The sequence below is a fragment of the Ochlerotatus camptorhynchus genome, unplaced genomic scaffold, assembly GCF_037179485.1.
Source record: "Ochlerotatus camptorhynchus isolate MF236.1 unplaced genomic scaffold, CSIRO-AGI_Acam_v1.1 ptg000663l, whole genome shotgun sequence".
In the NCBI taxonomy this organism is placed as follows: domain Eukaryota; kingdom Metazoa; phylum Arthropoda; class Insecta; order Diptera; family Culicidae; genus Ochlerotatus; species Ochlerotatus camptorhynchus.
The window spans coordinates 395,705-421,384 of NW_027041142.1; the positions used below are offsets into that span (position 1 = coordinate 395,705).

At 36.9% G+C, this 25,680-nt stretch overlaps 1 protein-coding gene across 3 annotated transcripts in view; it reads left to right on the forward strand.

The window, feature by feature from the left end:
• cac (cacophony) overlaps positions 1-25,680 on the forward strand; it is a 435,895-nt gene that overhangs the window by 352,024 nt on the left and 58,191 nt on the right. The gene's annotated exons all lie outside the window — the stretch shown is intronic.

A 25,680-nucleotide genomic window follows, 5' to 3' on the forward strand; every position in this document is an offset into this window, starting at 1 on the left:
GCTCTATGTACTTCTCGGAAGTACTATTAAATTATCGCAAGTTCTATGATCATCTCGGAAGTTCCATGCTCATCTCGGAAGTTTCATGAATACCTCGGAAGTTCTATAAATTTCTCGAAATTTCCAAGAAATGTTTGGAAATTCAATGATCATCTCGGAAGTTCTATGAGAATCTCTGAAGTTGTATGAAGACCTTGGAAGTTTCATTAACATCTCGGAAGTTCTGTGAACTGCTCGGAAGGTTTATAAACTGCTCGAAAGCTATATGAACATCTCAAAAGATCTATGATAATCTCTGAAGTTGTATGAAGACCTGGGAAGTTTCATGAGCATCTCTGAAGTTCTGTGAACTGCTTTGAAGTTCTATAAACAGCTGGGATGTTCTGTTAACTACTTGGAACAGTTTTATGAACGTTTTGGAAACTCTATGTACTGCTCGGAAGTGCTATTAAATTTTCGCAAGTTCTATGATCATCTCAGAAGTTCCATGCTCATGTTGGAAGTTTCATGAAAATCTTTTTCAATGAGAGTTTTGGGAGTTCTATAAGCTTCTCGGAATTTCTATGAACTGCTTGGAAATTCAATGCTGATCTTGGAAGTTCTATGAACATCTCGGAAGATATATGAAAATCTTTTATTTTTTTTTTCCTTTACTCGTCTAATAACAAGGCTTAAAACTTGGGCTCTACGAGAATCTTTGAAGTTGTATGAATACCTCGGAAGTTTCGTGAACATCTAGGAAGCTCTGTGAACTGCTCGGAAGTTTTGTGAACTGCTTGAAAGTTCTGTGAACTGCTCGGAACTTATGGGAACTACTCGGAAGTTCTTTGAACTGCTCGAAAATTCCGTGGGAGTTCTACAAATATATAAAAAAAAATTAAAAAATTAAATTTATTGGAGTCCTGTAAACTGTAAGGAAGTTCTATAAACTGGACGGAAGATCTAGGAACATTTCGGAAGTTTTATGGCTTAATGTTGATCAGGGGGCCTCCCTTAGCTCAGTCGGTAAAGGCGCAGCTACAAAGCAAGACTATGCTGGAGGTGGCTGGGTTCGATTCCTGGTCCGGTCTAGGAATTTTTCGGGTTGGAAAATTTCTCGACTTCCCTGGGTATAGAGTATCCCAAGCAACAATTTTTGTTTTATTTAAGTTTTATAGCAGTTGATATAACCAAATTACAAAACCTTCACTGACGACCACATTGCTTTAACAATCTCCTGAGAACCGCAATACAGCCATGTCATGGCCAATTGGCCCAGTTTTAATGCAGTCATTAAAACTTGATATGCGAACTACTTTAGGAGCATAGGATTTATGTCAGTTTTATCACACTCTAGACGTGATTGTTAAAAATGAAAACATAAAACCTCCTCCAGGTCAGAAAGTTTTAACAGCCTTCTAATGACTACCATAAAACTATATTACAACCGCATAAATCGCTCCTGAAGAAGTTGATAAAACATGATACGCAAAACATTTTGACAACTTTGAAGGTTTTAAGTTGGGGTTTTTGGATGATAGTTAATATTGAGAAATATTTTATTGTGGTTTTATTCTTTCGATGTTTGATGTGAAATCATGATCCTTGTCAGTTGGTAATAATGGCTGATATTATTGTACATTGAAAATAAGACGACTTTATTATAATTTTAAACCAATCTGTATATGCTTCACAGCATGCCGTGCAATATTTATGGTGATTATTATACCAAATAGGAGCATAAATTTAGTGCGCCATATGAATACTAAAATATAGGGATATTTTTAATTTGTCTGCATTAGCACCATGCATTAAAGAGTCATTCAAAGATTATCTATTTAGTACAAAACTGTTACTACTGTTGAGCAATAACCAGTCACATATTATTTAATTATACATAGATGTATGAAAGTGTTTTATTGCCTATCAATTAAAGCGTAATTATTCATACTGTGTGAAATTTGTTCATACGGCGACATTTTTTTTCGTTATAACTTGCTACTCCTTAAAAATACCTCAATATAACATATTCTCCTAGATTTTAATTCTATAGCATAACATAAACCTAATGGTTGTATCTTAGCATTTCGTAGTCCAAATTGAGAGCGTTAAGTTATATTTAAGCTATATAACAAGCTTGCTGGTTTTATTTGGTACAGCGAATCAAAACAAAACAAAAACCATGACCACCTGTCAAAAAGTCAACATTCCAAGCGATCCTCCTATTTTCGCTTGTAATCAAGATGTAAGAAATGCTTATTGGATCCACTAAAAGCTTTTTCAATACAAGGTTTAAAGCCGTGATGTCAATACTGGCCATCTCCAAACGGATTTAGTGAAACTGTCGGCGTTGCTTTAAGAAGGGTTCGTGGATCTTTCGGAAGTGTATCGGAAAGCCGCTTGTTCAATATTTTTAAGAGCTCCTTCACCGCACTGTGCCTTATGTAGGGATCGTATAACTGTAGTTCCTCCAGGAGTTTCATATTGTCGATCGTCTCATCTTCATCGTGTTCAGAAGCACTGAAGGGGTTTTCATTTCATGTATCTGAATAGATTTGTTTTTTATAATGACAAAAAAATTCAGAGTACTTTTTGTTGTAGCAGTATATTTCTTATCTGGGAATCTTAGGCCTCTGATAAAGATGATAGTTGTAATGAAGCTTTAATGAAGGTCTAAGACTGCTTCAAGTTTTATATCGGTCTTAAAAAGTGTGCCATAAAACATAATTGTGTGTTTTGTTTTGGTTTTATTCTTCAGTTATAAGTAGTGATGCAGAACCACCTTACAGCTACCGTTGAAACTATGAAGTCTGAGTTTTAATTTAGTAGTCATAAAACAGTTTTATAGACGACTTGACGGCCTGATTTTATGACAAGCACACAAAACCGTAATACAACCACAGGCTGGAAGGGATGCTATGATAAAACAATGATAAAATAAGAATAAATCTTCCAAGCATTTAGATTGTTACTTGGGATGATTGTACTTGCCACACAATTATACCAATGCAAAAAATGGTACAGGCATCGGAAGCGCTCAATCAATAACTGTGGAAGGGCATCTAGAACACTAATATGCGATATGCAATACGCTTGAAATGCGAAGAAGAAGAAGAAGAAGAAGAAGAAGAAGAAGAAGAAAAAGAAGAAGAAGAAGAAGTTGATCAGGTATTGCTCTGAAGATCTTCAACTTTCCAACAATTTAAGTCACGTCTCTCAGATATTTTTTTTTAAAGATATCAGTTTAACTAGGAATTATACCAAAGAACTTCAATTGATCATCGATCTCCATAAAATCCTTTAGATAATTTTTCAAAACTTCAGATTGGTCAAACATTGATCTGAAGATCTGCCACATTCCAAAATATCATGTCACGTCTCTTAAATATCTTTTGAACATATTAGGTTGACCAGGAATCATTCCAAAGACCTACAGTTGATCAACTATGTCTATAACGTCATTGGATATTTTTGAAGTCTGTTCAACAATTTAAGTCACGTCTCTCAGATATTTTTAAAGATATCAGGTTGGTTTTCAGCTGATCAGAGATCTCCATAAACTCATTTGGATATTTTTTGCAAGACTTCAGTTGATCAGATATTGTTCTGAACTCAACTGTTCAATAATTCAAGTCACGCCTCTCAGATATGTTTGGCCAGGAATTATCTTCACCTCCATAAAATCAATTGGATATTTTTTCAAGACTTCAGGTTGGTTTGATATTTTTCTGAGGATCTTCAACAGTTCAATTGCTCAAGTAACGCCTCTCAGATATGATTGACCAGGAATTATGCCAAAGACCTTCAGTTGATCAGAGATGTCCATAGATTCCTTTGGATTTTTTTTTTCAAGACTCAGGTTGATCAGATATTGATCTAAAGACCTTCAACTGCCCATAAATTCAAGTCACGTTTCACAGATATCCTCTCAAGATATCAGGTCAATCAGGATATATTCCAGAGGGCTGACCAGGAATTATAAAGACCTTCAGTTGCTCAAAGATCTCATAGTCGTCCTTTGGATGTTTTTTTTTCAAGACTTCAGGTTGGTCAGCTATTTTTCTGATGATCTTCAATAGTCGAACAATTTAAGTCACGTCTCTCATATATTTTTTAAATTGAGAAGGTTGACCAGGAATTATTCTTAAGACCTTCAGTTGATCAAAGATGTCCATAAAACCTTTTGGATAATCCTTTTTCAAAACTTCAGGTTGACCATATATTGTTTTGAAGATCTTCAACTGTCCATAAATCCAAGTCACGTTTCACAGATATTCTCTCATGTCGCCTAGGATCTATTATTAAGGCCTTCACATGATCAAAGATCTCCATAAAATCGTCGTTTGGATATTTTTTCAAGACTTCAGGTTGATCAGATATTGTCCTGAAGATCTGCCAATAGTCCAACAATTTATGTCATGACTCTTAGATATATTTTAAAGAAATCAGGTTGACCAGGATATATACCAAAGTCCTGCAGTTGATCAAAGATCTCCATAAAATCCTTTGGATATTTTTTCAAGACTTCAGGTTGGTCAGATATTGATATAAAGTTTTTCAACTGTCCAACAGTTTAAGGAACGTCTTTCAGATATGTTTTAAAGATATCAGGTTGATCAGGAATTAAACTTAAGACCTTCAGTTGATCAAAGATCTCCATGGAATCGTTCTTTGTTTTTTTTTCAAGACTTCAGGTTGGTCAGATATTGGTCTGAAAATTTTCAATAGTCGTCACGACTCTTAGAGATATTATTCAAAGAAATCAGGTTGACCAAGAATTATTCCAAAAACCTTCAGTTGATAAAATATTTCAATTAAATTCATCGGATATTTTTTCTAAACTTCAGGTTGATCGGATATTGTTCTGAAGACCTTCAACTGTCCAACAATTTAAGTCACGTCTCTCAGATATGTTTTAAAGATATCAAGTTAACCAGGAATTATTGCAACGATCTTCAGTAATAAATGATTTCCATTAGATCCATTGGATATTTTTACAAAACTTCAGGTTGATCGGATATTGTTCTGAAGACCTTTAATTTTCCATATATTCATGTCACATTTCACAGATGTTCTTGAGATAACAAGTAGATCGGAATGTATTCCAAAGACTTTCAGTTGATCAAAGATTTCCATAGAGTCGTCAGTCGTCCTTCGGATATCTTTTCAAGACTTCAGGGTGGTCAGATATTGTTCTGAAGATCTTTAAGTCATGACTCTTCTTTGTATTTTATGGAGATCAGGTTGACCAAGAATTATCCTAAAGACCTACAGTTGATCAAAAATTTCCATAAAGTCCTTTTTATATATTTTTTTCAATACTTCAGGTTCATCAGGTATTATTCTGAAGATCTTCAACTGTCCCACAATTAATTTCATGTTTCAAAGATATTCTCTTTAATGATATTTTGGAACAGGAATAATTTAAAACACTTTCAGTGAATCAAAGATATCCACAAAGCCTTTTGGATTGTTTCAATACTTCAGGTTGGTCAGATATTGTTCTGAAGATTTTCTACTGTTCAATTATTCAAGTCACGACTCTCAAATATTTCAGCGCCTCTTTCCATCAAATTGCTTACTTACCTTACCAGTCAGGCTAAGGCCTTGTTGTCCTCTGCAGTCCGAAGAAGTCGTCTCCACACTACTCGATCCATGGCTACACTTTGCCAGCCTCGTATTCTGCGAAGGGTCCACAGGTCGCCTTCTACTTGGTCGATCCACCTTGCCCGCTTCGCGTCTCTTCTTCTTGTTCCTGTTGGGTCGCTTTCTAGAACCATTTTCACTGGGTCGTCGTGCGGCATTCTTACGACGTGCCCAGCCCACCGTAGTCGCCCAATTTTTGCAATGTGGACGATGGATGGTTCTCCCAGCAGCTGGTGAAATTCGTGGTTCATTCGCCTCCTCCACGTTCCGTTATCGATCTGCACTCCACCGTAGATGGTACGCAACACCTTCCGTTCGAACACACCAAGCCGTAGAGGACCACCGGTCTAATCAGCGTCTTGTAGACAGTCAACTTCGTGCCGCGGCGAATTATATTCGGTTGACACGTAGGCACGATTCTGCTCGTATCAATTTCGGCGGTCACCAGTGAGCCCAAATACACGAACTCATCGTCCACTTCAATTTCGTCACCGTCAATCTGAACTCGGGGTGGGAGGCTAACACTGTCTTCCCTAGATCCTCTTTCTTTCATGTATTTTGTCTTCGATGCGTTGATGGCAAGTCCAATCCGCCTAGCTTCAGCCTTCAGTCTGATGTACGTTTCCGCCATCGTCTAAAAGTTCCGTGCCATGGCATCGGCGAAGCCAAGAAGCTGGATGGACTTCCTGAAGATCGTGCCACTCGTGTCTATCCCAGCTCTTCTGATCACACCTTATAACGCGATGTTGAATAGCATACACGAAAGTCCATCACTTTGCCGTAACCCCCTTCGAGATTCAAAGGGACTCGAGAGTGTCCCCGATACTTGAACAACGCACATCACTCGCCTTGACCAATCGCGTCAGTTTATCCGGAAATCCGTACTCGTGCATAATCTGCCATAGCTGATCTCGATCAATTGTGTCGTATGCGGATTTGAAATCGATGAACAAATGATGTGTGGGCACGTTGTATTCGCGGCATTTCTGCAGAACCTGCCGAATCGCGAAAATTTGGTCCGTGGTAGCGCGGGCACCCATGAATCCCGCCTGGTATTGCCCCACGAACTCTCTTGCAAATCGTGACAGGTGGCGGCATAGAATTTGGGAGAGTACCTTGTAGGCGGCGCTCAGCAGTGTGATCGCGCGGTTGTTGCAACAACCCAACTTGTCGCCCTTTTGTAGATTGGGCATACGACACCTTCCATCCACTCCTCGGTAATATCTCCTCCTCCCAAATCTTGGCAATTACCCAGTGGAGCACTCTAGCCAGTGCTTCACCAGCGTATTTTAAGAGCTCACTTGGTAGTTGATCTACACCATCATCATCAAATTGCACTTGTAGTCAAACAACGCCTTCGGCTGAAAATATTTTAAATGTTGATCAATAAATCAACTAAAAATAATAATTGAGGAGAGCTGCAAGGAAATATGGATAATAATGCCATGGAATTTTTTTCATGTTTATTGGAAATTTTTTTATGGATGGCTTGGCAAGAAATTTTGCACAACCCGGAAAAATGGTTTAACTTCATAAATTGCTGAAATACTATATTTAAACATATTTTTTCCACCTGTACAAACATAACAAAATGCAATTTAAAATACACAGGCTAATAAACGCTTACCCAAACACTTAAAATCAACCAACAGAATTGTTAAAGAGCACCGAATAAATTTATAAATTTAATTCATTGATAAATATATGCAAATGACAAATTTAAAAATAACAAGAAAACGCCGGTAAAACTAGTAAGAGGAAAATATATTTATGAGTAAACAAGAATAATTATGTTAAATCTTCAAATTAACACAATACAATTTGTTTTATAAACAAAATTAAAATATATTATCATAAAATAAAGCAAAAGAGTTAATGTGATCTTGGAAAAAAAATTATTGAAAAAAGAAACACTTTCAAATATTAAATACCATGCCGGAATAAATTCACCAATCAACCAATAAATATATGCACAAATGTATGAACAAAACACAGCACAAAACAAAAACGTCAAGCACTATTCTTCAACCATATACTGTCTGATATCGTAAATAGAAATTTCAAAATCAAACGAGAAAATCTGGAAATCAAACCTAAGACAATGGAATTGTAAATAATGTCTCAAATTCTAACCGATCCACACCACCTAAATCCCATCCCTTGACATACCTCCACCGTCTTACAAAATCCTCACAAATCCCATCAAAACCTGTACAGAACTCACCTAAACCCTTTAACGCTTTCTGTGTACAATCTATTGCAGAGCTCAATAACGGCCCGTTTTGTCCATGTCCAACCATGTTGTCCCGAAGAAAAGTATTAAAAGGCCAAACTACTCCTAAGCTCGTGAAATACACAAACACAGGTGTTCGGGTCCTCCGAAGTGAGTTGTGTCACGCTGTACGAAGGCGAACCGTCCCCCGTGCACACGCAGGAGACGGCCCTGCCACAGATTCGCCACGTGCGCAGAACAGAAACCTGCTTCTCCCGTGACACGTGGTTGAAAAAAAAAAATATGAAACCCATCGCTGCCACGACGCGAGGGTCCGGAGTACTGCTCATCTGAAGCACATACACAGAGAAACAGAGAGAGCTTACGATTCAATCGAAACAGTAACGAACTATCTCATAACGACCAGAGTTAGACAATCCAGGAGTTCTGCTTTCCTTCTTATCTTCTAATGCCTATTCACACCTCTTCTACTTCTACTAATCCCGCTGACATTATCTAATCGAACATTACCACGGAAATGGAAAGTTGCAGAATCTAGCTCTCTCTCCCGACCACAGACACAAATACTCTCCTTCTACAGACTTAGTGCTCTAAGGACTAGAACTGTTTATCCAGTTGAGTTTTTACCTAGGTAATTAAATAAAAAATAATCTTTCCAATCCAGTAGCCAGTAGCCAAACATTCTCAGTATGTAGTTAGCGAACCATTTCGAAATCTTCTCTCACACTGAACATAGGCAAGTCGATTAGTTTCGCTTTAATATAGCAAGTGTAAAGCCAGCTCATGTAAGATACAATTCTCGCTCTGAATCACTGCCGCCGACGCGCTCTGTATCAAACAATTCAGAATCGTGTTTTACGCAAAAACTTATCAAACTACCACTTTGCCCATCTGAGTGTTGTACAGCAAAGTGACTGTCAATTGGGTTAAGAAATCGAACGAATCATTCAACCAACGCACCTAATCTACAAAACTCTCCAACTTTGGCTTTTCTTGACGTCTCTCACCGCCACCGGCACTTACTATACATTTTTTTTCCTATCTCAAATGGACTGCTTCACTATAGATAACGTGCTATGGGGTGAAAAGTATGGTGGGTGGGTTATTTGTATCTGCGACCACGGATTTTCCTACACGGACAATTGTATAACCTGAACCGTGAAGAATCATTCAAGATCATGCTGGTAGGACTTGCTTTGTATCACACAAACTTTTCCCCTTTGGTGTTGTTGCAGTGCATTGGATTTGACAGTTTAGTGGTAATCAAGTTTGATAGGCAAGGGGCAAGTTTTACACCGTTGGGGTTAACCTTAATAGGACGACAGTTCAGTGGCACTGTTTACGTGGATTAAGTCGATTTTTGCTTGGGTAGACCTTTTACCGCGCATTTCCTCTGCATTTTTAAAATTATAATTTGGTATCCTTAATAATTTTTTTTTTGAAAACAAAATCTAAGTGCTTGTACTACTGAACTATATAAAAAGTTCATCCGATGAAAACTGAGTTTATTCGTGACGTCACGCTGCGGAACCTAATATCACGCAATTGACAAATCCAACTTAAACTCATCCGCTCATGGTGTTAAGAATCTAAACTAACCGACGGTGATCAATCAGTGACAGCTTTTGGAAAATTGTTTTAATTTACATATTTTACTCTATTTATAACTGTCACTCAATTTAAATCACATTTGTTCAAGACTGTATAAATTTAAAATTAAAACAAAAACACTGCCAGTACTGAAATAACCGGTAACCAAACCTACTCACCGCTGAGTAACTAGCTCTCCTGTGCCTAACAGCAGACTACTTTCACTCTTTGAAATTTATAGAGGCAGATAACAGCGCCAAACGGTTTGTGGCGAGACAACGCTGAACTGCAGTGTTTGAAGAAAACACGCACACTAACATCTACACTGAAACAAATCGACATGTACCGTTTATTGGATCCATCTTATAACAGAGCAATGTCAGCAGATTTATTCATTATGTGTGATGATTGATAGATTCCATCGGATTATCACTAAAAAACTATGACTGCGAAATGGAATGATTTCTATCGTAATTTCACATACTTAGTACTTGATAAAACATTGCTTCAAGCGTGGTTAGCGATAGGTAAGATGTATATGAATATTGTCTGATATATTTCGAGGTGAAAAACTGTTGATATGTCATGAGTGGGAACAAACATCAAGAAACTAATGGAAAATCATATAAGTTTGCACTATGAGAAAATTCAGTGAAATATACCTGTTTTCCTGATGAATATTGCTCACTAAAAGATATATCTTATAAGATAATAATGTATATGGGTCATTCCAGCTCAAGTGGGTACACCACCTGTGCTCGATGTCACCGATTTGAGCCAAACTTGGCCAAAACGCTTATTTTGGCATTCTGAACAAATTCCTATTTTGATTTTGCTCTGAAGTGCCTAGATCCCTCTCGGCTACAACCCTGGATTTTAAAGATTTTTAGAAATTTCAACAAATAAGCTATTCGTGATCTAAGAACGTCAATTTAAAGATTTTTTTAATTTAGAATCTTAAAGGTGTACCCAAATTTAGTTTTTTTTTATATTAACTACAGTAAACAGGCTGATTTCCAGCAGGTATCAAAATTGTCAAAAAACGGCCTTTTTTCACCATGGGCGGGATTTTTTATTTCTTAATATTTTAAGCTGAAATTTCCAACACACTTTGGAAAACTCTTCTACTAGATGTATTTCCAAGGGCAAATGATTTGGACAAACAGTTTTTGAGATATGACCATATGATTAAGTGGTAGTTTTGAGCTTTTCTGGTGGGAAATCAATGCTATTTAATATATTTATTATCTTCTTGAATTCCTTTTCGCCGATAGCACAATAATATTGATGTTATATTTTACATGTTTTGGGCCGGATTCTCATTATATAAATTTAATACTAGCTCATTTATATACTTCTGTCCATAATTTAATTGTGGCCCTAAAAGTGAAAAAATGCGTTCCTATGGGATACAGCTAAAACGTTGTGCTTTAGAAGTACGATGAAATAAGATAGATTAGCAGGTATATATAATTTCAGTTGTGGATGACAGCTGCTACTTGAATAATACCCTTATTTGAGAAATTAATTTATTTTTTTAGACTTTCTCTTTTGATAGCCACAGCTTTATAAACAGATTTAGCTATTTCTGCCACATAGTTTGATAAAGGAGGTCCTCATCTAGACTCCAGAATGGCACACGAATCAAGGAATGTGTTTGCAGCTGAATTATTAACAAAAAAGAAAGTCTATGACGAGAATCGATCAATGTCACTTACACCATTTCCTTCTAATCCCCTCAACTATAATAAAAAAGCATTCTTGCTCGTGAGATTGAATCTAAAATAATAAATTAAAGGGTATTCAGCTGTCATCCACAACTGAAATTTTCTTTGTAGGGGTAAAAGGGGCATACTGAGCAGATGGGGCATAATGAGCATCCCTTAATCTAGTCCCAAATCTCTAATTGTTTGAAATAAATAAATTGGTTCAATATCACCATTGATCAATCACCAAATAATATGTTTCGAACCTTAAGAAAAGCAATGCTAAAGCACAGGAAGCTCACTATGCCCCACTTTTTCACTATGCCCCTCCTTCCCCTGCTAATCTATCTGATGTCATCGTACTTCTAAAGCACAACGTTTTGGCTGTTTTCCATAGGAACATATTTTTCACTTTTAGGACCACAATTAAATTATGAACAAGATTAAATAAATGAGCTAGTTATTATTTCATACAATGATAATCCTGCCCAGAACATGTGAAATAATGTAAAATATTATTGTGTCATCGGCGTGAAGAAATTCAAGAAAAAATAAAAAAATATTAAATAGTATTGATTTTCAACCGGAAAAGGACAAAACTACCACTCACTCATCTGGTCATATCTCAAAAACTGTTTGTCCAAATTATGTGTCATTGAAAACACATCCAGAAGAAGAGTTTTCCAAGATGTGGTGAAAATTAGAGCCCAAAATATTAAGAAATAAAAATGGCCGCCCATGTTCACTATAAAACCTATTTTCACAATAGGCAATTTTTTGACAATTTTGATACCTGCCGGTAATCAGTCTGTTTATTGTAGTTACTATAACAAAAACAAAATGTGGGTACACCTTTAATAATTAACATTAAAACACCTTCCAATTGACGTTCTAAGATCACGAATAGCTTATTTGGTTGTTGAGTAATCTCTTCTGAAAGTTGAAATTTTTGAAAATCTCGATAATCCAGGGTTATAGCCCAGAAGGATCTAGGCACTTCAGAGTAAAATCAAAAAAGGCGTTTTTTTCAGAATGCCAAAATAAACGTTTTGGCCAAGTTTGGCTCAAATCGGTGACATCGACCACAACTTTTTAAATTCTATACACACTTGAGCTGGAATGACCCATATTTTATTGGAGTTGCTTTTAACGATTTTTGACGTTTGTTGATATGTCGCGTGTAAACAGACATGTAGAAACTATTGGACTGTCATTTAGCTTTACAGTTTAGGAAAACATGTATGTCTCATTGGAATAGCTTCCTTTGATTTTTGAGGTTTAAATATTGTAAACAGATCTATCCCAATCATTATGTAGTCATTAGATTTGCCTTTTAAGAAATCCAACAACAAACATTTATTTTGGCATGGTTTTCCGGGATGAATATCGCTCCCAATAAAAAACATTCTTCAAGATTGTTCTTTAAAAATTATTGAAACAATTTTCAACGATGTTATCGTACACTCATTAAAATTATTAGTCGAACTAAATATTGCTAACAACAATGATACTGTATTCAATAATCTTTGCAGCGAGCATTGCTCACTTCATTTTTACAACGCAAAAACCAATACACTTTATTACTAGAATTTAAATCTACTTTGTTTACGTACCTTAAGCTAGCTTAAACTCTATTCTATCTACTGTTACAAAAAGAACTATGTTTCGTCAACTGTGTGCAAAGTTATTAGCAAATGAGCAGTTCGTGACCAAAACTGTGTATGCCAAGCATGGCTCTCCGTGAGTTGCTGTGGGCCATCTATCCCAAGCGCGTCATACTAAAGAGCATAAACAGAGAGAACCACACTTAACCTGACACATTTTCAATCATATCATTTTCAATGGATTATCTTATAGCGCAAATTTATTAGACTTCCACACAACAGGAATATGTCATATTGGTTCAGTGTATGTATGTACGAATGCACACCACTGAGCGGACGGTACAGTACAAATCAAAACACGAAGCGGTGTCATCACTCATCGCCATAATTCAGCTTCGGCAAAAATTGGTCAGTCATGATTAAGTGCACACTGATTTTGTTATTGTATAAATGATCAAACTTTATTTCTTTTTGAAGTTCAAACTGTCGGGCTTTACGTTCACACCTTCCATCAGATTTGTTACCGTTGTTGTATCAACCTTATTTGATGCTGAACGTCAATTTGCTTTTAACTGTTTCTCATTTCCAACTGTAATATTTTCAATTGAGTGTAGCTCCGGCGATCTTGGAGGGTTTTGACGTAGGACTACGTCTATGATTTTTATATGGGAGTACACTTTGTGGAAACCGAAAATGGAACATGTAACAAAATAATGAAAGATTTTGTACGTTAATAATTCAGCTGCCCCTGGACCAACATCAATAATTTTATCACCAATCGATCAAAAATATTTCAAAGCATCTGTTAAATTGCTTGAATGTACAACTGTGGCTATGACAATTAAAATTATCGCCGATTGCCTGTGAAAAGTGATTTCCCTAACACAGATTTCAAAGTTGAATTCCAGCCGGTCTCACCAAACGGTCTTTTATTAATCACCGCGTGGTGAGTGGTGGTATTCTCCAGTACACAACGAAAGCAAGCAGCTAGCTATCAAGGCTGTCCTCAACCGCTGATCGGATTCAGTTCCAATCACCGTGTGTGGTGGTGATGCAGCAACAGCAGCAGCAGTGCTCTCGTAGTCCATAGAAGGAGAAAGAAGACGCACCGCTATTGATCGGAAGGAGTAGCTCTTCGTGAGTCGCTGTGGTCCATCTATATCAAACGCGTCATTTTTTTTCCTTGTCGGGTATTTTCATCACTGCGACCATTTTTCTGATCTATTGTGATATGCCGTATCACTATTATTAGGAGTGATCGCCATCGTTTGACTAATAGCATTATCCCAGCATTATACTTCGAATAAAGTGCACTGCCGTACTGGGAGTTGTTCTCCAAATGTCAAACGGTTCTATCAGCCCCTTGTCGAAGAACTTACGCCTTTTATTGAAAATTGCCGGACAGTGGCATAGCAAATGTCCCGAGTCTTCCATTTCTATGCCACCACAGCGACATACATCATCTTGAAGTTTGCGTAACGCGTCATACTAAAGAGAGTAAACAGAGAGAACTCCGCTCAAATTCCTAATCCTACACAACATTCAAGCTCCTGCTGCAGTTAACAAATAAGATTTATTATATAAGACCACGTAGTCCTACGTCACCATTGCGTACAACCCCATAGGGCTGTCCCTTGTAGTTTTTGTCCTTGGGTACACATTGCACGTTGTTGGCGGTATACCGTTCCTGAGCCATTTTCCCGTAGTGACAGGAAGCGAAATCTGGTCAAAGCAGCACAGAACATCTGTGTTTCTTAAAAAAATGTTTGCAAACATTTCTTTTCCGAAATATCATGGTTGACAATGCCAGTCGTCACGAAAAATTTCACTTTTCAGCCCACAGGTGCAAATCGCCTGTCAAATCAAGTATTTTTTTGGGAGCTTTGACAACTTGAATCTTTCATTTTCCGGTAGCCGTATAAACTCTTGACCTGGGAGCTGCTTGAAATCCGCCTTGACGTATATTTCATCGTTCATTATAACGCAATCAAATTTCTAACGCAATCAATTTGCGTGGGAATAATTTTGATACGCTATTCCTCTTGCTTGGACACCATTTTGGCAACTAAATGGAAAATGATAAAAACAAAATAGAAGCAACATTCCGTACAAGCGTTGCCAGGTCATTTTCATAAAAACTGGACCAATTAAAATATAAAATCTGGAAAAATCTGGAAGGCTCCAAAAAATCCTGTTTTTAACATAATGCTATTGAAATCAAAATGAAGTGCCAATCTCCCGTAAAAATCGGTCAGAATGATCATCTGGAATTTATTCAAAGTACCAGAATGTTTATGAATTACATGTTTATATGTATATATATATGTAATATAAAACAAATAACTTGTTAGCATTGTTTAAATCATCAAAAAGTTGAGAAAAGTATTGACACAGTGTGCTCAAAAAGTTTGAAGATCCTTTACGCAGCATTTCAAAAATTGAGTTAAATCGTTGGTAAAATACCGCAGAAAATATTTTTAGAATTGCTTTTAAAACTGTTACTTAAAAAAAAAAGAATGAAAAGCAAAGAATCAAGCAACTATGATGGGATGGAATTTTTAAACTAATAGTCGATGTGGTCCTTACTTTTTGATGCAGTACCATAATATGTCTTAAAGATTTTAATAGTTCAAAAAATTCTATTATTACCCTGAGGTTGATTCAGACTTACAATGTAATTCTTGACATCATAGTAGGCAGAAGGTAATTTTATTTTAAAGTAAAATTCACCAGGCTGACGTGGAAATCAAAGCCTAACATCGTGGTATTCACACATAGTTTACCTAAACTACAGGTAACTCAACTGTTTGCATTACCATTACGAATAATTTTATTAAATAACTAAAATGAAAGTCTGAAAGCGGAATTTATATATTTCTTGGGTCCCAGATCATGAAACTTTTTGTTAGTCTGAATTTACATGGAACTCTTTACAGGATATCTTCGTCCTTTTTCAGAGTTCCACTTGAATCATCCTAGAATTCCATCACACTTCTTTTCTGGATTCCCCTAAAATAATCTTGATTATATCCAAACGTTTTTAGTAACATTCTAAGAGTTCTCTTGTTATCTCTTATAAATCACTCTCCGATTCCACAGCTCCCTCAAACTAGCAATAATTTCCAAGAATTGGCATAATTTTATTTTCATCTTTCTCTATGAAATTCCATTAGAATATTCTTAATAATTTCCTTGGCACACTCTTCAGTATGTAAGGTCAGAATTGTTTTTGAAATCCTTTTCAGTATTTACTAAGTACTCAAATACTTTGCCAAAATGGCATTGAAAATCTCCCAGAAATTTCCAAATGTTCTTTTGGCATAATTTCGATTAAATTTCTTAAATTTTTATAAAAAAAAATTCATCTCCATAGAAACATTGAACAGAATTCCATTGAAATTATTCTCACGATTATTATCAGCATATTCCTTAAGTTTCATCATAAGAACTTTTTTTGATTTCTCTTCCGAATTCTGTTTCCATTCTTCACAATATCTCCATGCAATTGTCATCAGAGTTTTTAAAACACAACTGACACTGTCTTCAACCAGAGGTGGCACAGAGTGAAAACTTAACATTAGAAAACTGACAACACACCACACCCAGTAGGCCAGTATTTTCAGGAAATTTTCAGGTTGTGAAAAGTTCCACTGGCATTCACAATACGCTTGAAAGACGGGTGACACCGCACGACCACGAAGCTTACAAAGAACTCTACTCAGAATTAACTTGAAATTCTCATTTGTAAACTATTTTCAACATTACCTTAAAATTCTGAAATTCTAAGGCAATTCAGAATTCTAAAGAAATTCAGACTGCTGTAGCTCAATATTCAAAGTTACTTAAAAAATGCTAAAATTATCAGATGCCTTACAAATTTTCCTTATGAATTATTATCCTCAAATATCTCACAAACATACTTCAAAGTCCTGGTGGTTGTCTAGATTCAAAAGCCTCGCTAATTTTCCAAGGCTGAATTTATTGTTTTCAATCCTGAACAGTTTTTGATTTCTCTTAATTAAAAAATTATAAAAATTCCTCCATATTGAAAATTTGATTTTTTTTTTAATATAGAAAATAAATAAAAATTCCAATGAAACAAACAATTAGGCCCACTATTTTTAAAAGTTTGAAGATTTTTTTCAGCGAATAATCTTTAGAAAATGGCTTAATTTTCACCATTCTGCAACCCATTAATATGCAAACATGTTGTAACAATTCCATGTACAATGTTGTAATAATTTCCAACGTTGATGGCCTTTAATAATTAAAAAAGCAGTTTTTATTTTTTGATTACAATCAATTGCATTCATACTGGTGACAATGCTCTGATGAGACAACGAAACCTTACCCCTAAGCTCCTCCCCTGGTCCTATCTTTCGACAATGTACCTCTCTAACCTCGAGATAGCCGCGAGTATTCGGCCCAACTCCTACTAAACATAGAATTAGGTGAATTTTGTTACAAACAAAGAACAATGAACTATCGGCTCCGTAAAGCTAACGCGATTGAGCCTTCCAAATAAACGAACTAGTTAAAAAAAAGTTACAATCAATTGCAATGATATTTTTAAAGCAACATGTTTGAAAAATCTGGGAAAATCTGGATCATATTTTAAAAATCTGGAAATATGCGTGATCTGTTTGTGTATCTGGCCGGATCTTTTTCATTTGATTTAAGGCGCCGCATGATGGATTTTGGTCCTACTGAGTTAGAAACTGGGGCCGGGGGTTCCCGGAACATGGCCGGATGTGGCCAATCCTGTGCTTTGATTATTACTACCTTTGAATTGGTTTTTGAATTATCAGGTCATTTTATGTATCAAATGATGAGTTTTATATATTTCAGGTTGCATTTAGTTTCATGGCATTTACAAACCAGAACATGTTCCGGATATTTATCTTCGATATATTTGGAACGTCAACAATATATGCAATAAGCTTAAGCTATAAGCATTAGAACGGGTTACTGTTTAATTTAAAAACGCAAACTTAACCTCAACAAGCCAGAACAACCCTTTTTTGGTTCCATTTGGGGTCCCAAACAACTGTGCAAAATTTGGGGACGATTGGTTGTAACACGGTTTTCCGCATTGAGTTTGAAATTTGTATGGAAATTGGAATGGGAAAACCTGCTTTTTTGCATTTTCATCTTTAGAGACCACAATTTTGCTTGAATCATGCAGCAAACCATGTACAATAGTGCAGAATCTGCCTTACAACTTTCCCGAAGGATGTAAGGTACTGGAATATCTCGAAAAAAAGTTTAAACTGTTCAAATATTTATGGTTTAATTAAAATGCCAAAAATCCCTGTTTCTGCCAACACTGCCGGTGTACCAATGAAAGTCAGACTCCAAACTGAAATGATTTCGGAGATTTAGTATGATAAGATGAATCATTCAAAAACAACCACTCTATCTCATATGCGTTGTTAGAGAGGGTAAGGGGGGCGGGCTTACTAACCCCACTACCACCCTCCTTTCTCATATAGAATAGAATAGAAGTAAAGTTTCAAACTGAATAACAGTTGAATTATTCAAAAACAATTGCTCGCCCATTCATCAGAAATTAATTTAGTCCATGAATTTTCACATAGTGGTTTAGTGCGGTGCAGCAAAGATATCTAATTAACAAGATATCCCACTAATCAATTCCTCAAACAAGGCAATACACCATCCTTATGTGATCGCAGTGCCATCTGGTAAGTGCACATTGAAACTGTTGGGAGTCCCCCACCAACTTCACCACCAGGGCTCAATAACTGACATGTGTCAGCATTACAGATGTCAGCGCGGACGTTAACGACCAGCTGAGGGAAGAGGACGATATCATCCTCGATGGTCATCATTTTATTGCGATAGCAAGATTCTCACTTTTTTGAGATTGCCGATTTTCAATCATTACAACTTTATACGCACACACTTAGTTTTTTTTTTCGACCGAGCTCGGCTGTGCAAATCTAGGCAAAAAAAATTTTTACTGAGATCTCAGCTAACATTTCATTTGTTTGCTGAGATTCAGCTAAGCATTATCTTTTTTTTTTTTTAATTCTTTATTTAAGAGATTTTTAGCCTTAGGCTAGCATTATCCAGGACTCAGCAATCAAATGTCACTTTTGCTGAGATCTCAGTGAAACTTATTTTTGCCGAGATTTTCACTGCCGAGCCTGGTAGCCCGCATCATGATGGGCTTGTAATATGTTTTGCTTTTGAGTGAAAGAGTTTACAATATCACCACAGGTATCAGTAAGATGCAAACCGATATCAGTAAGATGCAAATAGTAATTGATGATTTGCGAAGCTGTTGCTCAAAATAAATTACTTTCCTATTTTATAACGTAGGAAGATATTTGTCAACGCAGGCCAATGCAAACGCAATCGGAAACTGCCGAAGCTTCGTGTTTTGATTTGTACTGTACCGTCCGCTCAGTGGTGTGGGTTCCTACAAGCATAGATGTTGGTGTGCGTGCTTTCTTCTTACGCTAAAGTTCAACGTTGTCTCGTCACAACCCGTTTGGCGCTATTGGCGACAGTTTCGTATGGGATTTTTCGGATTTTTCGGGATTTTTCCACCAATGCGACCATGTTCCTGCCAGAATCCGGATCTTTTATCACTTTGTTGCTACTACGTTGTTCGTGCTGGTTGACTGGTGATTTTTTTTTACGTTGGACTACGTCTTTCGGGAAGGGTGCCAATCCAGAGAAATGCAACAAAAATTGGTCAGACTTTAAATGCTAATAACTTGGCCAATAATCAATGAATTTTGATGATTTGTGTGTCGATCGATTCGGCAGTCTTATAAGATTTGTTTGGTATGTCACACATTCAAAATGTTAAATATTTAAATAGCTAAAAATTAATAAATATGGAAACATTAAATTTTCTTCAACCGCAAGGTGCCCACCCCTAACACAGCCATCAGAAAGTTGGTCCCTAACAACCAGAGATGCCAGATCTACGGAAATCTCCGTAGATCTACGGATTTTACAAATTTTTGCGGACATACGGAACCGTAGGCAAAATCTCCGGAATTTGGTACAGTTTCTACGATTTTTTTCTTCAGTGTACGTTTCCCTTCAGAATCGAATTTTACAATCTGATTCTCAAGGCAAAGAAGCATAAAGTAAAACCGTTTTCTTGCTCACTTATCAGCTTTTTGAGTAAACAAACGTCAGACTGTGCGTGAAACATGGCGGCCTTTGTACTATCTCTTCACTCCGTCGAAAGTTCCCATAATAAACAGTCAATCTTTGCTTGAAGAGAAAAATTTTCGACGGTGCCGAGTGAAGGCGAATAAAAGCCATGTCGAGACCAGTCTTGCAAGCGGTCACCGTAGTCGACATATTTTCTGTGATAATCGACTGCCTTTGCTTCCGACACTTGCAAAACAAGCTTTCAAATTACAGTACCAAACTAAAATGTCACACAACCGACTCTGTCATACGACACTGTCGCCGAAGACCATCACGGATGTAAGTATTTTAGTTTTTCTCATAATAAGAGCTGCTGATGTAGTGCTTGTGCAAGCAACGATGTCATAGTAATAACCTTCTTGATCAGGAATGGATTTATTTACACCAAATTGACGAATTAGAACGAAATCACAAATGTCATGTGATAGTCATTTGATAATTTTCTTTTTGCTCAAATGTTGTTCTACCGTTTGCGTTGTGTAAGAGCGACAACGCTCTCTTCCCCGTCAGTTCGACGATGATCAGGCTTTCAACGTGTTCACCAAAAAGCACGTAATCCATAAGTCGTCGTACTTGTCCGGCTTTATAAAGGAAACTACGGTTAAAGCGTGGCTTTCTTATTAGATTACGACACCACTGCACCACTGCTACGGGATCACAATTGATCAGATCGCCAGAGATGGTCTTGAAACCCCTGTAGTGGATCCTCAAATTGCGCTGGAAACTATTGCTGTGGATAATGAGACAGAATTGTTGCTTGGGCAACAGGAAACGCTCCTTTGGAATGAGAACAAATGCCTGGAGATCGCTCCCGCGCAAAACAGGGTTCCTCTGGAAATTTAAGCCCGGGATTCGGGTGACATATTTCATGATGGCATCCAGTGAAACTCGTCGTCAAGACAGGCGTGTGGCCAAACCACATTTGTTGTATATGACAATGAAAGTTCTTCGGCTTAGAGTTTCCGAAGGCTTGCAATGTACTTTTAAGTGCACGGCGACCGCAAACATTACACGTGGACCTTAAGGACCGCCTTATTCATGGAGCAGTCAGTCAAAATCTGGCATCTCTGCTAACAACACAAGCAGAAGCCGCATAATCATTCAACGTTGCACGTTGGACGGGACAACCTCGGACTTGTTCGCTGCAGCGTGGACATCGTAGCATTTTTTCTAATCATTCACCTACATCAGCTAAATCCAGTAAAAAGAAGGAGCATAGAATGATAATCCAAATACTTAAGTAAGCGAAACGTAGAAAGTTTGACTGCATTCATCGTTTGGCTGCCAAAGGATAAACAGGGTTGTTCGTTGCGGTGCACACTGAAAGCGAAACTAACTCAGAGAGTGAATAACTTTTACTCAGTTGTGAGTCGCTTTTACTCATTCGTATGCAAATTTTTCTTAAAGCGTAGGTTATTCAACGCATGAGTCTCATTCTCTAAGTAATATTCGTTTTCAATGCATTCCCTAATAAATTTGTTATGGTTATTTTGCTTAACGACGTGTTTGGGGTATCATCCTAACCATTTGTGGAAAAGTTCAACTATTTGGGTTATTGTTCGTTTATGGTATTTGTTTATTAGGGTTTAGCTTGCCATCTCGGCTAGAATTTGGATACTGGATAGTCAAGCTCAGTGTGCAATTTGCATCAAATTGCTTGTTTTAAGTTGACAGCACGGCCAGAAAGCAGGTTTCTGTATTCAGTGAAGTTATTCGTATGGACAGTACCTTTTGCACTTTTTTTTGGCCTCTTAGTTCAGAACTTACTCATCATGCAGCGCTAGTAACACTAGATTCAAAAGGCTTGCTGAGGCAGTCTACATTCACTGAAAACTAATCTTTTTCAGAGAGTAAGTCTCTTTTACGTAGGTTACGCATGTGCTGAGTGACCAACGCTTTTAGAAATGTGTCCTTACGAATGAGAAAAAGTTACTCACTCTCTGAGTTAGTTTCGTTTTTGTGTTTCGACTAGATAGGAGATTGTTATCTATAGTAATGTTATTCAGATGGGCTGGCACAGGATGACCAGTGAACCGAAATTCAAAAACACTGGGACAAGTGAATTTCGATGATGAACTAGGAAAAAATATACTTCGTCCTCTCTTTGGAAAATAATAATCTCCTGAACTACTGGATTTTCCGGATGCAATTACTTTGAAGAACTTGTTCGATAATTTTGATGAAAATTCTTAAGAAATTTAGAGTAAACTTATTATTTTTTTATAGAGTTTAGTCTAAAACGCCAAATCAATTGTTTAAGTTCAAAGAAGAATTATTGGGTGGTTCTGTGTGAAATTAAATGAAGATTGTAAAGAGGATTACAGGTTAATTTCTAATGAATATTCTAAATAAATTCCAAGAAGAATGTAAAGAGAGTTCTTATGAGAACTTCAAAGAAACTCCGAGAGTATTGAATTCTGAGGGAATTAGAACGATAATTTCAAGTTAATTCATGGAAAATATCACGGGTTCGAGTTTTAAATTAACTTTCTGAACCATTTATTTTGTCATTTATATATTACTAGGTGAGTCTGGCCGGCCTTGCTCGAGATTCAATATAAGCTTGAGTTTATACGCCAATTAAAAAAGCATGCTATATTTTCTGTTTCATTTGTATGGGAGCCCCCCCCCCCTTACAGAGGGGGAGGGGTCTCGAACTATCATAAGAACAAAAGCCCCTGCATACACATTTTCACGCCGATCTGTTCAGTAGTTTCCGAGTCTATAAGGGTCAGACAGACAGACAGAAATTCACTTTTATTTGGGGGAAATATATGTAATGTCGGCCTAAGTGTCCCTAATTTGGGCCCATACATAAATACAGCAATCGACTAAATTTTCAATAGCAACCAAAAATATCCATTAGTACCATCCCAATGACGCGTTCATCTAGATACAATTGATAAATAGCACATTTTTAAGCGATGGGCCCAATCTTAGATCCATAGGGCAACATTAGAGTCATTTCCCCTATATGTTGCAGTGACTGTATGGTATTCAAAAACGTAGGAAAATGCAAATTTTGATGCTTTTCCTAAAGAGATTTTTTTAAGATCAATGTGTTATTTTCTTTACAAGGGTGTTAGCTCTGGTCGACATTCCGGCGAAAAATCTAAGCCAACCCGACACCAACCTGAATTCTATCAAACCCCAACCCGATGTTGACCCCAAATTTACCCGACAACAACACGACATTTGGTCGACATCGACGTTAAATTAGCCTCTTTTTTTTCCTCTGTTCGGGACCTAACACTACTGCGACCAGTAAATTGATCTATTGTAGTATATCCCGTGTCCTTTGTTTAGTGCATGCCGTATTACTCCATCACTATTGAGAAATGATGAAGCATTCGATTTTTTTTCACAGTTGCCACTCTTGCATTTATCGCAAGGATCCGAGTCTAATTGAAAGGTCCCGCTATTTATACCCTTCGGAGTGTTGAAACACCCTCCAAAGGCGCGCCCCTTTGTCAGTCAAAATTGGATACCTTAGCAACAAAATTAAGGTATGACACCGATAATGACCATGCATCAGAACCCTAGTCTTAACCACTTCAAACTAGGGAACAACGAAGAGAAGATTAGGAATCACATAGATGAAGTCAACTAACTAATTTTTTTGCCTTGTTTCAAGATCATCCTTGGTAGACAAAGCCGAGTCTTGTCACTATCAACAAGGCATAAAAAGTAACAAGGACTAAGATGTGTTCCTTGGATTACTGAAAAATCCTGTTCCCCTAGTTTGAAGTAGTCGGGACTAGGAATCGGTGGTAGATCTTACATCCCGTAACGTACCACGAAAAGGTGATCTACCCACGTTAAATTAGCCTTACATTGATCCGAAATCGGGTCGACTTGTCTGTTCGGGATCATTTTGCTGGGTTTCTTCTACACTCCACTGTCATATATCAAATGATAGTGGGTGACTCAATTGACAATGACAATGTACTTCGAATGAGAAAGGGGCTCTTCAAATGATGGGCACAAGAGAATTTTTTTCACAGAATCGATTTAATAGTTGTATTGGTTCATCTTCAATCGAATGATATAAAAATTAACAGCACTGATGCTATCCTACAACGCTACAATTATAGAGAAAGTACACTGTCGGAGAAACAAAGGCAGAGAGAAAGAGACTTAAGGTTCAATTTACTTTGATGCTTTTTGGAAAATTTCAAAAGCAGTTTTCTCCGACGCAATATTTCAGATTGCTAAAAGCTAGCACTATTCGATTTCTTTGGATATTTTACACAAAATGACGTGAGCTTTTTGCAATCTAAAATAATGCGTCGAAAAAAACTGCTTTTAAAATTTTCCAAAAAGCATCAAAGTAAATTGAACCTTAACACCATTGGAGCGGCAGCTCTCCAACACAAGAAGAATGAAATGTGCTGCACGATTTAAAATGCTCTTTCACGTCTCTTTGGAAATGGAAGTGCAGTCTCGCAACAGAGTGTGTTTTACTGGCAAAAAATTGAATAGCACCCGATCCCTGACTGCAGTTCTTAAGTATAAGCAACATGAACGATTCTTCGCTAGCTTCAGGTTATACACATGTCCCTTGTATAAGATGCAACATTCAACAGCAGAGTGTAAAAAATCGATGTTGTACGACATCCAAACAAACTTATAACAATAATATCGAAACCCATTTCGTATCGAATTGGATCAAACTTGTCCTATATTTAATCTGCAATAGCATCATCTTTCATAGCCGTAGCCATCTCCTACCGCTTTTTTAGTTCAGTAGATCTCCAATAGTTGAGAGATCGGTACTCTAGCAATCGATCCGGTATTGTTTCGTTTCATCTATCTTTTCTGTTTTGTGGCGTTTGAATTATTTTTATTATTAGAAATGTATCTTTTAGACTCTGCCGCTTCATAGGACTCTCTAGACAATAGAAATTTAGAAACCAAATGACACAAAATCATATTATGACACCAAATCGAACCTCACAGCCACAAACAACAGATTCTACATTCAATTGGTCAACCGCAACATTACAACTTTTGTAAATAAAATATGCATAACTTTTCAAATCACAGTACCTTCGACAACAATTACCTCTTGTGCATGTGAATTGAATCGGATTTCAATATTTTCAATTAGATTAGAATTTTTATACCTTTTTCTCTTGGTATGCATGTTTTCGAAATTACAGTTTGAACTTTTACACGGTTTTTCAATCCTTACTTTTTGAAATTTTCACTTATTTCACTTCTAATTAAATTACCAGAAACTGTAAATAACAAAAAAGTTGAATCCCCATGGTGAGAGAAATTGAAATTACCCTGCACTGACTGGATTGCCATTGAGGCTTAATTTCAATTTCTCGAATGAAAACGAATCAAGGGGCCTCCTGTTTTGGCATAGTTGCTTTTCTGCTTTCATTAATGCTCCTTGATTCGTTGGCTACCCGTAAAAAAAATCAAACGATCCATTTTAAAACCATTTCAATAAATTTTTCTAAACTATTTCATAAATTTTGTTTGTTTGTTTTATGCTTCGATTGAAATTTGCTTCCGCTAAATTTTACTCAAAAAAAACTGTACTGTAAAAACGCATTAAACTGTACCATACCAAAACTGCCGTCACTCGGGGGTCACCTCACCATCCGGATAAATCGCACACCTTGCACGTGTTTCCCAATCGTCTGGTGTGGCTGGCTGAAATAAAATAAAAACGTCCACCAAACCCTCAATAAAACACACATACGAAAAACAAACC